The sequence below is a fragment of the Thamnophis sirtalis genome, unplaced genomic scaffold (genome assembly GCF_051295495.1).
Source record: "Thamnophis sirtalis isolate CommonGarterSnake01/CBP01778 unplaced genomic scaffold, rThaSir2_p1.2 scaffold_10, whole genome shotgun sequence".
Lineage (NCBI taxonomy): Eukaryota > Metazoa > Chordata > Lepidosauria > Squamata > Natricidae > Thamnophis > Thamnophis sirtalis.
Genome location: NW_028261390.1, coordinates 20,746,039 through 20,757,618, shown reverse-complemented (window position 1 = coordinate 20,757,618; position 11,580 = coordinate 20,746,039). Strand labels below are relative to the sequence as shown.

General features: G+C 39.9%; 1 non-coding gene across 1 annotated transcript; it reads right to left on the bottom strand.

The window, feature by feature from the left end:
- Positions 1–217: 217 nt before the first annotated feature.
- On the bottom strand, positions 218–324 carry LOC148043799 (U6 spliceosomal RNA). The gene has a single exon (XR_015697946.1). It is a non-coding gene; the product is annotated as a U6 spliceosomal RNA (small nuclear RNA).
- Between the last annotated feature and the right edge of the window lie 11,256 nt (positions 325–11,580).

Sequence of the window (11,580 nt, the reverse complement as noted above, 5' to 3'; positions counted from 1 at the left end):
TTTATATCTCTCATTTGAGTGCTCTTTAAGATATGCCGATATTTTAGCCATCTCGGCTAAGTTTGTGACTTTCAATGTCCATTCTTGGATTGTAGGCAAGTCTTCCTTCTTCCAGTATTGCGCCACCAACAGTCTTGCTGCCGTTATTAGGTGCAGAATCAAGTTATTCTCTACCATTGTAAAATCAGTACATATACCTAGTAAAAATAACTGAGGAAAAAATATGGAACGCTTCACGAATTTGCGTGTCATCCTTGCGCAGGGGCCATGCTAATCTTCTCTGTATTGTTCCAATTTTAGTATATGTGCTGCCAAAGCGAGCACTATTCTTTTCTATTCCTATTCCATTCCATATTCTATTCTATTCTATTCTATTCTATTCTGTTCTGTTCTATTCTATTCTATTATATTCTACTACCTTTTGTCCTACTCAGAGGAAAGTAGTCTATCTGAAGGCATCCTTTACTGCTAGGGTGAATACTGCAAGACCCCCACAGATGTCTCTGAAATCTTTGCTTGCAGTCACCTCGAATTCTTGTAAAAATTACCATGGAACTGTAATTATAAAGTGCAACCAAGAAGAATCTATGGGGGGGAGGGTAATTATATTAACTCTCATTAAGTATTTTAATCAAATTTAGTTTATAATTAACTGTAATTTAGTTTTGATTCTGGCTATGCTTGTTTGAGTGGGAGGATGGATGCAAATCTACCAAATCATTGGAATGTCAGATATGTCTTTCACTGCAACACAATTGTGTGTCTGTGTCTCTTGGAATAATGAAACAGTCTAAGTCTAGTTTAAAAAGAAAGGAAGAGAAATCAGGATTTTTGAATTCTCCATCCACAGGTAGCTCCTGTATAGTAGATTAAAGCAAGATGAAAGCTACTCTGACACTTCTTTTTCCATTATAGCAATGCATATTTAATTACAACATTGTTTTTAAAACTTGGCCATTTTAAGATGTGTGGATTTCAACTCCCAAAATTTCCCAGCCAGCGTGTTACCTGGGGAATTCTGGGAACTGAAGTCCACACCTCTTAAAGTGGTCAAGTTTTAAAAATACCTATTTACATGAGAGTGGTTAAGACTGTATATGTACAAAGGGACATAAATTAGGTACATATGCAAATTTATATTTTGTTTTGTCTGTTGTTTGGATGGGGAATTTCATCCTTCTTGGGTTTTTTTTAGTAATACATAAGTAGCCAACCTAATTGCAGTTGGAACAGACTGATTTTTTTGCACACCTCTTGTACTTAGTAATGTAGTGAGTGCCGGAGAAATGCAAAACAGTGTGATTTTATTAATTCCATAGATATCCTCAAAGGGACAAGGACAGCCGTTTGTGTATTACTGTCACACTTAGTTTGACTTTAATACCCCCCCCTAATGCTCCCCAGTCCTTCCAAATCTTGCATGTGCAATTGAGTTTAGACTGGACGTTATCTCGATAATAGTTTGAAAAACCCAGGAATTTGCATGAGCCCAATGCTCTCATTAGCATCAAGCCAAGGCTTATCCAAATGAAGGTTAAAAGAAAGATATGCAAAATTTCACAGAGAATGCTATTTTGTGTACGTTCTTTCTGCTGGATTTGACTTTCTGCTGGATTTGACTATCCCTTGGATTGAGATTAATGAGAAAATACAGCCAAACAAAATGCCTGTTATCGGATTTTATTAACTGCCTCGATAACACCTCCCCCCCCCGATAAACCAGTCTTTTATTATTGTTATCTGAATTCTAGCAGATGGGAATAACCCCATGAGCTACATCTGGTGAGATTCCCTGCGCCCATTCAAGAATATTTACTGTGGTTCAGAGTTTTCCCAACAGCAGTGCCATACAACTGTAGGATACCTGCTGAGCTGCCACCATAAAAACAATATGGAAATGCACCCCTTCCTGCACACAGCGCAGCTAATGGGCTCCAAGATTTCCTTTCACATATGGGCTCCTTCCAAACGTAGCTATAAACCGCTGCTTTTATAGCCTTGCCAGCACTTCAGCCGATGCTGCCTGCCTGCCTCCCTTCTCTTCCCCTCCCCTCCCCCTTTTCCAAGAAAGGGAACTTGAACAAAGCATGAACGGAGTCTGGTAAACCCTCTTCCTGACTTATTAAATGAAATGAGCTTTAAAAAGGCGTAACCTTCAGTTTCTTATTGTTAGTCGGGAAAAGAGGCTACCAGACTATTAAATGTTTGTCACGACAGGCTCACTTGGCTCACCTCCTCCTCCTCGGAAACAATGCTACCAGATCTAGAAAATACTCTTTACAAAGCAGAAAAAAAAGTTTCGTGCTGGACACACACTGCATGCATTGTACGGAAGCACACACTGTGTTTTCAGTATGTTAGTATGCTCTTTTTACCCTTGAAGTTGCCAGGGCAACCAAGAGGGAGCAACAACAACAACAACAACAACAACAAAAAGCAACTCACTAGCTGTGTGCATATGTAACACAGGGTTTTTTTCTAAACACAACCTGAATAAGGGCTGTAATCTGAGAAGTAGGTTGCTGTGTTATGAACATTCCCTTGATCTGAGCCAAAGATGAATACTTCCAAATGATAGCGGTTACTAGCGGGGAGTATTCAATTTGCATTTGAATTTCGCATTTTCAAACCTATATATGAACCAAAACTTAGTTACGGCTCCATAATCTACAGTTTTCTGAATGTTACAGGGCAGTTTGTTAATAATGTATGGGGGTGGGGGGGAATCAATTACCCTATTTCTTAAATTATTTCAAAAGGTAATTACATCAGGCAAAGTAAAGGTGTATATTAGGCAAACTGTAAAAAATACCTGTGTTCAGAGAATCAGTCACAAATATTTAGAAAGCAGATACAAACTGTAATGAAATTTCTTCCCCCAAAAAAGTCTGAAATTCAATAAATTGGACTTATTGGCAAAATAAAAGAGAAAACAGTTGTTAATACCCATGTGTTTGGAGGTAAGGTTCCTTTGTAATTCTTTTGGACTATTCAAAAACTGTGAATTATATTGGATTAAGCTACATATTTTCACAAATTCACATTCGCTTTATTCAAAACTAAACAAAAAAGTAATCCAGACAGTGATCAAGTGAAGCAGATGAGTCTCCTTCCACCAAGACACCAAATTTGGTTTTTACTAAAAGAAAAAGAAAAGAAAAAAAAATCACCCACATTTTGCAATAAAGTTTTCAATGGGATGGTGGCTGAGAAAAAAATCTGCTTTCCTTCCTTTACTGCGTACTTCATTGTATCCATATTATGGGTTTAATATACTATGTCATTTGCGCCTTGGTTGCAATTAAATCATAACAGGCTCAACTCTTGTTTTTATGGGATTTTCCATCACAGTGGTTGAATCTGGGCTATTGCGCTGTTTAAAATATCCATTTATTTACAAAAATGCAATTTCAGCATGTACAAGAAGGGTCAGGAGTGGCTAGCATCCCGATGAAGAGCGTTAATATAGCACAAATTTCCCTGGGGAGAAAATGGCATGCCATTCTGATGCATCTGTGGTTTTATCACCTGCAAAACTCTGGGCTCTGTCATTTTTTCAGATTCAGTTACTAAATTATGTCCCACCCAAGTAGATGGTAGCAGGCAGAAGCCAAATACCATCAAATCATCTCTAAAAGATGTAGAGGTAACTATTGTCTTGCTTGATGTTTCTATCATCATACCTACTAATAGAAGAAAGTTGAGATAGATATACTGAAGATTAATATTTTATCAATGTTATTTATTTATAATGATTCCGTCCAGATTTTTTTATATATAATTAAAAACAAGGCAGTTTATTTTAAAACTTTAATGATCGCAGGTTTGGTTGAGTATTGATTTAGTAATATTAAATGAATTGAATGAAGTTTGTTATTTATATGCCGCCCTTCTCCGGGAGGACTCAGGGCGGCGAACAATTCAAAAGGGGAAAAAGGGGAACATAAAACGAATACAAATAATTAAAATAAGCAAGTCACACAATCATACAAGTCGAGAGGGGAGGGAACTCATCACCCCCAGGCCTGCCGGCAAAGCCAGGTTTTGACGGCTTTTCGGAAGGCCTGGAGAGAGGTGAGGGTCCGAATCCCTGCAGGGAGTTCATTCCAGAGGGCCGGAGCTGCCACAGAGAAGGCCCTCCCCCGGGTAGTAGCCAGATGGCATTGGCTAGTAGATGGAACCTGGAGGAAGCCAACCCTGTGCGATCTAATGGGTCTGTGGGAGGTATTTGGCAGCAGGCGGTCTCTCAAGTACCCAGATCCAATACCATGAAGGGCTTTATAAGTTACGACTAGCACCTTAAAGCGTATCCGGAGACTGATCGGTAACCAGTGCAGCTCGCGGAGGATAGGTGTAACGCTCGCGCGGCTGCATTCTGGACGAGTTGGAGTCTCCGAATACTCTTCAAGGGCTGCCCCATGTAGAGCGCATGTATTGTTGGAGTTCCTATGTTAAAAAACCCAGCCTATGGAAAACCATAGCCGGTCACAAGCCCGGATAAATGGGGAGTGTTGGTTCCCATGGCGACGGAACCGTGAAACGAGCTGAGAACCCAATGGCAGGACAACACACGGATAAACAACTCTGTAATCCGTGACGTTCTGCCTTTGGCCTTCACAATGCAACGGTCACTGCCTTGTGGACGTTGACATTTACGAAGATTAAACAGCCATGAGAGAGGAAAATTGTTTTGTAAAGATCTAGGAGATATCCAGACAGGTGGTTCAACATGCTATGCTCTAGTCTGTATACTAGTTCAAACTATGCTAAGATCATTTTGCTCTGTTCCCACAACCAGTTTCTATTCTGCTTCATTAACAAGGATATAAATGATGGTGCTCTAACAGTTTGTTGTAGAACATATCAAAGTCCCTCTCAGTTGCCACTTTTTGCTGATGGTAAGACACACCTACAGGGTCAGTAGTGAAGCATCTTCAAAATGAAGTTATAGGTGCATCTAGTAGTACCCTAGGCAGGGGTGGGATTCTACCCAGTGGTAGGATTCAAATAATTTAACAACCGGTTCTCAGCCCTAATGATTTCTTCCAACAACCAGTTCACCAAACTGCTAACAGTTGTTAACAGAAAGTTAACAACTGCTTCTCCCAAAGTGGTGCGAACTGGCTGAATCCCACCACTGATTCTACTGGTTTGGGCGAACTGGTAGCTCCAACCATCTGCTGGGAGTGAACCGGTTCACTCGGACGATGAAGTGGGTCCACCTTCCTGCCTCTGCATTTAACTCATCTATATCTTCTCAGCTGAGTTGAATGCAATAGCAATAGCAATAGCAATAGTTGGACTTATATACCGCTTCATAGGGCTTTCAGCCCTCTCTAAGCGGTTTACAGAGTCAGCATATTGCCCCCAACAACAATCCGGGTCCTCATTTTACCCACCTCGGAAGGATGGAAGGCTGAGTCAACCTTGAGCCTGGTGGGATTTGAACAACCGAACTGCTGAACTGCAGTCAGCTGAAGTAGCCTGCAATGCTGCATTTAACCACTGCGCCACCTTGGCAAAGCGGATTGCCGCATCTCAGCTGTTTTCTTCCCCAGCACTAATGTGGATGGTACTTTTTCTCAAAACTGTGCATGCACGATCACTGAACTGGTTGTTAAACTGGTAGGATCCCACCACTGGCCCTACATGATTCTAGTATGCCTATGATTTAAATGAATCTTTCCCACACAGAGATACTAAATCTTTTAAATAGTGAATATCAGAGACTGGCCTTCTAAATCTCAATTATACATTTTGCTTATAAACTAGAACCATACAGTTGGAAGGAATGCGTCCCTAGAAGATGATTATCCATGGTTCCCCTTATAGATTTGCAGTGATGTAGAACTCCTGAAACTTCTACTTTATAGAATCCATCACTGGATTACTTTTACCTTAGGTACATCCTAACTTTCAAAAAGGACTCTAATGTTGTATAAGTCATTTTAGTCTAATCCTACTTGCTGATGCAACCAATAATTCCCCACAAGACTGTGCTCCAATTTAAAAGCCATTATAAAGCACTGTGATCCCATGATATCAGCAATATTGGAGAGGTCAGTTAGTATATTTTCTATTCAGATGCAGTTGAAATTCGTTTAGCTTGCATTTTCTTTTACAGTGCTTTGTAATGTTTCCTTTTTGGAAAGTACTCTTCATCACACCTCTCTTCTAAGTATCAGATGCCTAAAAGGCCCTTTAAGGAAATGTTACTTTGACAGCTTTGTATCTCCCCTTCATAGCATGAGAAAGAGTAATATACTATAAATTTCCCCTTCATTTTTGGCAACAGCCCCATGAAAATACCATACTGCTAGGGTTTCAAAATTTACTTGCTTTCTTTGGTGTAAAGTGATGATTTTGTTTTTCCAAGACTTGAGGCAATTCACGATGGTACAGTGGCAGAAAAAAACATTCGTTGTTTCTTATTCTCAACATTTCTGAATTAACGAAAGGCAGTTATAGGTGATTTTTCTAACTGCTTTTGAGCAATTCAGATTTTAGGTATTTGAAGCATAATGTAAACTTGGTCAACTGTCTTCTCTTCCGGAGAATTAGAGAAAGGAATTAGGAACTTCAACTAGTATATTCACTACTCCTTGAAGCTAAAGGAAAAGATATGGAAAATGCAAATACACTTAAATATGTCCATCTGTGTCTTCCTAAATATAACTTCTAGGCAAGAAAAAACATAGGGAAAATCATGTTAGGGGAAAGAGAATCCTATCCCAAATTATTACCGGTAGGTCTCAATAAAAATTACCTGAAGACTGCTATTTGCATTAGAATAGGTTCTAGTGCCATTGAGTACAATAGTCAGAAATTTGTGGAGGAAAAATATTCACTGGAGTTCCTTTGATTTAGGGGCAAGAAGAATGGAATGGATTGGAATAGAATAGAATAGAATAAACAGAGTTGCAAGGGACCTTGAAGGTCCTCTAGTCCAACCCCCTGCTTAGGCAGGAAACCCTATACCTTTTCAGACAAATGGTTGTCCAATCTCTTCTTAAAAACTTCCAGTGTTGGAGCATTCACAGCTTTGTTCTAACTGTCAGGAAATTTCTCCTTAGTTCTAGGTTGCTTCTCTCCTTGATTAGTTTCCATCTATTGCTTCTTGTCTTACCCTCAGGTGCTTTGGAGAGTAGCCTGACTCCCTCTTCTTTGGGGCAACCCTTGAGATATTGGAACACTGCTATCATGTCACTCCTAGTCCTTCTTTTCATTAAACTAGACATACCCAGTTCCTGCAACTGTTCTTTATATGATTTAGCCTCCAGTCCCGTAAATCAGAGCTAAGAAAAGAGATTACAAATTTACAGAAGTATAAATATTTCATATGACTTTTCCTTGATTTTTCCCCTTCCCCACCCAAAACAAAAAACATTGGTCAGTGCCATCAGTCATGGGTAGAAGAAAGGCTAATTGAATAGCACCTTGGGATGCTGGTTTTAAAGAGTCATGCATGGGCAGCATGGAAAAGTGACTCCCCTTTCCCTTTTGAAGACTGCAACAGCTGTTTTTACTTTTATAAAAAGTTGAGAGAGAGTTACAAAGAATTTGGCATCACATATATTTAGTCTGCATACACCTCCTTGATGCCAGGAATCCATTAGTAGTGAGAAAAGAGAATGCTTGCACAAACACAGAGTAACACAGCACCAAATTAAAGCATCACTTGCATTTCACGCTGCCCCTGCTTTGGGCTAATTAGCAGATAAATTAAAACTCACACTTGTCAGCCGTGGCAAGAGCACACTGAAATCATTCTGGAGGCAATGGCACAGTGTTAAAATAACATGAAAATATTTATATCTTAAATAGTGCTCACCTTAAAGCTACCAAAATATTTTCTTGCTAAGGAGCAGGCTCAGACCCACTGATTACTTTTGCAGCTGTGCTAGAGTTGAGATTTCTTTAAGTTAAATAAATAGAAGGAATACGGTGACTGGCTTTATACAGTTATGGCACATCCTGGCTTCAAAGCAAAATGGTACAGATCAGTGTTGAGTTCCAGCTGCTTGGCGGAGCATCGCGCAGGCGCTGTATGAGCCATGCGTGTGCGCAGAAGCACCAAAGACTTTAAAGGACAGGTAAGGAGTCTGGGCAGGCGGGTGGGCCCTCCGGAGCACTGGGTACCGGAACGGTACCCAGTGCTCCGGATAGGCTCCAGTACACCCATACCGGGGCGTACCACCTGCAACCCACCACTGGTACAAATGCTATGGAATTGTATATATTTCCTTTGCAGAGGGAAGTTTTGTGATGGCAGGGAATATTCCCAAATATTTCACAACAAAGGTATTGGATGCATGAATTCTGAATGACAATGGCAGACTGTAACTGGCATCTAATTATATTTTGCACAATGGGGCAAAGCTACCATAGCACTCAAGCTAGAAGAACTGCAAGAAATAAATCAAAGATGAAACAAAGGAGAGTGGTTTGTTGATTCTTGGCACAACATCTAATGAGCAGTGGTGGTATTCAACCAGTGTGACAACTGGTTCGCTGAGCGCAGTGGCTTTGAAAAGAGCTCAAAAACGTACCTTCTACTGCAGCCCCCAGTGAGTAAAACAAATGAGGTGCGGCAATCTGCTCTGCCATGCCTATCAGCTGGGCTTCAAACAAAGGAAATATAGGTCAGTACAGCGCAAGGGTAGGCAGGCGGGCCTACCTGACTGTCAGGCGGGCCTACTTGACTGTCAGAGCGAACCGGTTCTCTGTCAGCTGACCATCGGAGCTACCACTTTGCCAGAACCGGTCCAAACCAGCTGAATCCCTAATGAGAGAAAACATGGAAAAGGAGCCTGGAATCAGCCAGTTTTTTCGTAATTTCAATCAAACCAAAATAGAGGAAGGCAGGGATGATGATAACATGTCATTGGAAAGACCTGAATAGTTTGGGAAAAAATAAAGATAATTGGAAAAGCAGCTGAAAAATAAGATACTGTAGATACTGCCAGTGGTGACACGATGAGCTTACAAAAATCCGAAGGAGCAGTTATTGGCAGTCAATCCTTGTGAAATGATTTTCATAAAGTCATGAAGAATCAGAAGAAATCAAGCACTGCACAACAACAACAATACATAGCGCTGTTTCAGTTTTATTTTGGCTGTTCTAAATCTTTAAAAACTTTGCACAGAAAAGTGTAATGAAAGGAAAGGAAGATAGTAGCAACAGAATTGGATGGATGGACCTTAGTCATGATTATTACAAATGGCTTCAGTACATTTTGGAGCAGAGAAAGCCTGTTAGATCACTGGGAAGTCTCTCAGCATGTAATATAATATCCATCCTGTTGGGTCAAAACCAAACACATTGGATCAAACCCGATGCAACTTTCTTACTTTCAGGAAATTGGAAAGGAGAAGAATGCCATCCAAATAGACAGGAAGAGCATAAGCATCTGTAAAATCTGATGGTTTGGGGAGAATGATCTTCTTCCAAAGAAGATGCTGTGCAACTTAGACAAAACACCAACTGCACATTATTCAGAAATTGTTCTCAAGTATCCAATTGGCTCTTGTGCAAATAAAAACAATCAAACATCTAACACCCATCTTCACACTTTGCAATACTGTCAATTTGCTATTAAAATAATGCATTGTATAATGTGAGACCAGGAATACATGACCAGAAAAACACACACAGTCTGTGAGCCAAAGCTATTATGTGCATATGGAGTTCTGCAGTTTAGACTTCTACATTCACTTTGGAACTATTATGCTCACCATACTTTGGCATTAAAAAAGAATGAATTCAATGTCTAATCCCTCCCTCCTCATTTTTTGGCATGGTTAAACATCTATTCTTAGCAGATTCTTGCAGTTTTTAAGACAGCCTTTCTGAACCTTGGACAATAAGATGTTATTGGACAACAATTCCTATCATCTCTGACCACTGGTGATATGGAATGGCAGGTGGTGGGAATGGTAACTTGGGGCAATTACATTAACACCTGAAATGGAAGCCAAAGGTTTCTCTCTCTCCTGTCTCCCACCATCATCTATCTCTTTAATGAAAATCATTCAATTCAAATCTTCAAGGGATATTTTCTGAAATATCATTTTGGAACTTTAAGTCTCTCTATGAACCAGCTTCTCTTTACAGTACTAAACTAACATTCTTAATTAAAAACAGTCAAAACCCAGCAAACAAATCAAGAGAAAATCAGAATAACAAAATGTTCAGCAATGATACCTCAAATAAAAAACAGAATATACTTTTCAATCATGTGGTCACATCTCCAGGGTCAAAATATAATAATTATGGTTCCAAGCACACCTCTGCTCCCTTACTTTGAGGTGCTTTTCCATTTTTAGAAGGACTCAGAGGAAGCCAATATTATAACTACATTGTCTAGATAATTATTTTAATCTTGTTCCCTCTCAGCCAGAAGATGTAATTCTACCATACCTACTAGTCAATTTGAGCCTTAATAAAGGACGAGGAATCTTGATGTGGCAGATATTGCTGAGCTGCAACTTCAACCACATTGACTGTAGGACAGTGATGGCTAACCATTGTAGAGTCCCCAAAGCCTGCGAGAAATCCAAAAATGCAATGTGAGTTCCCCCCATGCATGTGCCCCATCCCCCTGTGGATGCGCCCTGGTGGCATCTTCTATTTTTAGCTTCCAGGCTTGTGAGGCGGCTTTCTAGGCCCACGTGGGTAAGGGGAACACGCAATTGCAATGCAAGCGGCCTCTGCGTATGCACTCCTGTGTATGCACATGCGCATAACCTGCTCCCCACGCATGCACGGCAGAGACCCAAAGACAGAAGGCTGGCAGAAGGAGTGCATGCATGTGTGGTGCAACTGGGCTGGGTCGACAGCTGGTGTGCCCACAGAGAGGGCTCTATATGCTACCTGTGGCACGCGTGCCATAGGTTCTCCATCATGGCTATAGGAAGAGATACAACAAGAGACCAGATGCTTATCAGAATATACAAAATGAAACAGGGAAATGGTTTTGGAAGTCACTTCTGGCATTAGAACTCCACCTTTGATTAGGCCTGAAATAGGCAGTAGATTTGTTTAAAAAATGGAACAGAATTGTAGTATAATGCTTTTAAGGATCCCACTTCCATTTTTGGGTGGGTGGGGGAACAATATTTAAATCAAATATTTTGTAGAGACAGCCAACTGTAGACCATGATTCTGCAACTTAGTCTGGATATCATTAGGACATTAATATTTTTAGTGTGATTTTTCTGAAAGTTACTATTATTATACCAACAAAATGTTGGTGAAGCATTTTTATTTACTATCTCTGTTTCAAATATCAAAAAGAAACACAGAATTAAGGATAGGTGTGAACCAATAAATTAAGTGAGAATATAATTTAATGCAAATACAAATCCTTCAGTGGAGTTATCCCCAAGTAACTCTTGGATTAAATTCCAGTTTGTTAATCTTACTTATGTAGACACTGATTCATTCATACAATCAAATAAGCATAGTCAAATTCAATTGATTTGGACAGCATATTGTGTGAATCTAACTATTATATTAAACCATAAATTATTGATTTGCATTTACATTAATCTAGGCAGTTGCAATTTATAAATAAATAA